The sequence below is a fragment of the Arvicanthis niloticus genome, chromosome X, assembly GCF_011762505.2.
Source record: "Arvicanthis niloticus isolate mArvNil1 chromosome X, mArvNil1.pat.X, whole genome shotgun sequence".
In the NCBI taxonomy this organism is placed as follows: Eukaryota; Metazoa; Chordata; class Mammalia; order Rodentia; family Muridae; genus Arvicanthis; species Arvicanthis niloticus.
Window position 1 is genome coordinate 30,233,008 of NC_047679.1, and position 3,967 is coordinate 30,236,974.

The 3,967-nt window shown below is 42.7% G+C and overlaps 1 pseudogene; it reads right to left on the reverse strand.

Moving 5' to 3' along the window:
• Positions 1–365: 365 nt before the first annotated feature.
• LOC117694679 (small ribosomal subunit protein uS2 pseudogene) lies at positions 366–1,296 on the reverse strand (annotated as a pseudogene).
• Between the last annotated feature and the right edge of the window lie 2,671 nt (positions 1,297–3,967).

Below are 3,967 nucleotides of genomic sequence, written 5' to 3' on the forward strand. Positions count from 1 at the left end.
CTCTAGAGTGCCATCTTTAAGCAGTTTTATAAACAGAGTAATGAAACTACTCTCAGAGTGTTCTGAGAACACTTGTCATTTAGAATATTAATACCCAAACTGAAGGGCATTAGCAAAAAGATGATTGTAGGAAGCTGAGAAAACTAGGAGCTACCTGGAAAAAGAAACTTACCTTATTTTTCTTTGTGGCTAGAACTATATAGCTACCCACTAAAAATTATCCTTTTGAAAATTTTTGTCTATGTCTTATTACAGTGAACCCCAATAATTATTACTTAAAAAACAAATAGCATTCTATTCTTTTTGTTTTGTTTCAGCTTTTAGGAACTTTGACCTTTTCCCCCTTTGCTCAGGTGTTTGCAGATCAGCTCAGGACCACTCAGTGGTGGCTCCAACCCACTTGGTGGCCTGCACTGTGAGAGCTGCTAATTTGTCTTCAATGGTTGGCTGCTGCATACTCCTGTCTTTCTTGGGGAAATGCTGGATGGACACAGAAGGTACCTACCTACATACCCTCAGACCAATCGAGCACCTCAGGCTGAGCAGTAATGAAATCAGGAGCTGATGTGGTCTATTCGCTCTGAATTTCCTCCTTGGTCACAGCCTTTTCAGCAGCAGCCTGCTCCTCCTTTTCAATCTTTGCTGGGTCTCTGTAGAAGTAAAGATAAGACATAACCTCCCATGGGTGCTCATGGGAGATAGTACCTCCCATGTGGAGTACTTGCTGAACCGGCATCCACCCCAACAGACCCACTGAGGGAGCATGCATCCCTTGTTGCATGTGATGGCAATGTCCACATAGTACAGGGGAGAATCTGTGTTCACAACACAGAGCAATGGTGGGCAGGTTGACATAAGAGGCCTCTGTGAGGGGCTTGTTGTCAGCCCTGGGATCAGTTACCACTAGAAGTGGTGGTGCCCTGAAGGCTGCTTGGATCTGGTTAGTGAAGGTCCCAGGTGTGAAGCGGCCAGCAATTGGATGGCTACTGTGGCAGCAGCAACTTCAGCACAGCTTGCTGGCCAGTGTTCCTGGAGGAGATGACGCTGACATCAGCAGAGTTCCCAATAGCAACAATGGCTCAAGCTGCAAGCAACAGCTTCTCTCAGGTCCTCTTCAGATTTATGATGTAGATAGATTTATGATGTAGATACAGTCACTTTTCCTTTTATAGATGTACTGCTCCATCTGAAAGTCAAGGTTGGTGCCACCTAAGTGGGTTCCTGCAGCAAGGAATTTGAGGACATCCTCCCTCTTCATCTTCAGGACATCAAGAGCTCTGGACATTGTCTAAGTTTCCCTTTAAGTTATGACAGGAAACAAGAACAATGCCATATGAACCTGTCCTTGAGTGAGTAATGTGGAAAACAGAAATCTACTCTTTGCAATTAAGAATTCTTGTTCTTTGCTCCATCTTTATCCCTGTGTACCTTGTAGGCAGAGCACATTTTGGGTTGAAGGTTTTGTGGGTAGGTTGATGTCCCTCTCCTTCCACTGAAAGTCTTGCCTGGCTACAGGAGGTGGCTACTTCAGTCTCTATACCCCCTATTAGTAGGGATCTCAGCTAGGGTTACCCCCATAGAGTCCCCATATCTTCTCCCATTCCAGGTCTTCAGCTAGTCCCAAAGATGTCCCCCACGATTCACTGATTCTCACACCCAGCCCTCTTCTGTCTCCCCTCCCCCTATACCTGATAGCCAATTCCATACCCCTCCTCAGCTTCTCTCCCACCATGTTCCCTCTTTTCATCCACCTCTGATGACTATTTTGTTTCCCATTCTGAGTCAGATTCACACATTCTTCCTTGGGCCCTCCTTATTACCCAGGTTTTTAAAAGAATTTGTTGACTGTAGCATGGTTATCCTGCAGTTTATGGCTAATATCTAATTATAAGCGAGTACATACCACACATGTCTTCCTGGGCCTGTGGTATGTCACTCGGGATTGTATTTTCTACTTCCATCCAGTTACCTGCAAATCTCATGAAGTCTTTGTTTTTAATAGCTAAATAGTATTCTGTTGCGTAGATGTACCAGATAGAGCAGAGACAGAGGGAACTGCTAACCTATGACTAGCCCAACTTGAGACCCATTCCATGGGAGAGAGCCAATTAATGATACTCTGCTATTCTTGCAGACAGGAACCTAGCATGACTGTCATGAGAGAGGCTTCATCTAGCAGCAGATGGAAACAGATGCAGAAAGCCATAACCAAACATCAGGCAGAGATCAAGAAGTCTTGTTAAAGAGTGGGTGATAAACTTGAGCTACTCAGAGGAGTCAAGGACACCACAAGAAGATCTAGAGAGTCAACTAACCTGGGCCCATGGGGGCTCACAAAGACTGAACCACCAACCAAAGAACATGCATGGGGTTTGACCTATCCCCTTCTAGTCATAGCAAACATGCACCTTGGTCTTCATGTAGGTCCCCCAACAATTGGACTGATGGCTGTCTCTGACTCTGTTGATTGTCATTGGATCCCCTTCCCCTACCTAGACTGCCCGGTTCAGCCTCAGTGGGAGAGAAGGTGCTTAGTCCTGCTTGGACTTGATGTTCCATGATGGGGTGCTACCCAAGTAAGAACTTCCTCTTCTCTGGGGAGAAGGGGAGGGAGTAATGCAGAGAGGAATTTTTAAAGGTGGGACTGGGAGGAGAGGAAGGAGAGGGTAGGGGGCTATGATTGGGATGTTATATAAATAAAAGACAAATTATAAAAAAAGAATTCTTGTTTTCTTATGTCTTATATATAATAACAGGGTTACTAAATTCTGTCCATATATATATATATATATATATATATATATATATATATATATATATATATCTTGTTGAGCCTTTAAATACCTGAAAACAATTAGAATACTATTGAAAAGGAAGAAACAAGAAATGGGGGACCAGATGTTGGAGGCAAATCTGGGCCCTTTATATATCAGAGATATATCAGAAGGTGTCAGAAATTCCATTTTTTTCCTCAAAAAAATGCCCATCTTATTAGATAACCCTTAGAACAAATGAGTTTTTAAGAAGCTATTTTACAATAAGATAATCTAATCAGTTGTTTAGGAGATACATTCCAGTTAAAAGTATTCCCTGAATTAATGTAAGATAAATACCTCTATTTACTTCCTTAGGTTGGCTTAACTGCAATGCCTAAAGCAAAATGCTTGCAATTCCTGCCAGAATTATAATGGACTCTGCTTATGACTGATTCACCATCTATTTCCTCATGCTTCCTGCTAATTCTTCTTCCTTCCCCTTCCTCCTCTCCTCCTTCTCTTCTTTGTCTTCTTCTTTCTTCTGAGACAGAACCTTACTACATAGCCCAGGCTGGCCTGGAACTTACTATATGACCCAGATTGGCCTCTGACACTTGGTTTTTAGTTTCTTGCTTCTTCCTTCTTGTTAGCATCCTGATTGTTTTCAGTATCTTAAAATGTCATTTGTTGGGGCTGGAGAGAGGGCTCACTCTCCAAGAGCACTAGCTGGTCTTACAGAGCATCCAGGTTCAAACTTAAGCACACATATGTAGGCTCACAGCCACATGTAACTCCAGTTCCAGGTGATCCAACTCTTTCTTCTGGCTTCCACAGGCACCAGGTATGCACATGGCACATATGCCAAAACACTATAGACATAAAAACTTAAAAGAATGAAAGTCACTTGTTTGGGAGTAGAGAAATGAAGCAAAAGCCAAAGAAGACAATTAAAGATACACTATCAAGGGACTTACCACTGTGTGCTACTGGTAGCAGTCCTGCCGGGGAAGTGGGATGATGCACATGCTTGGTGTTTCTGTCCTTAAAGTCACAGATTATGAACATATTTAAAAGAACACCGAGTTACACATAGTCTTGGAATGTAGAAATGATGTCTCCTTCCATACAAGCACAGACCACAGATCTATTTTCTTACCATGAAAATGTTTTTCTCTGGGACAATGTTTGGGCAACTTTTTTAGTAGCCTTTA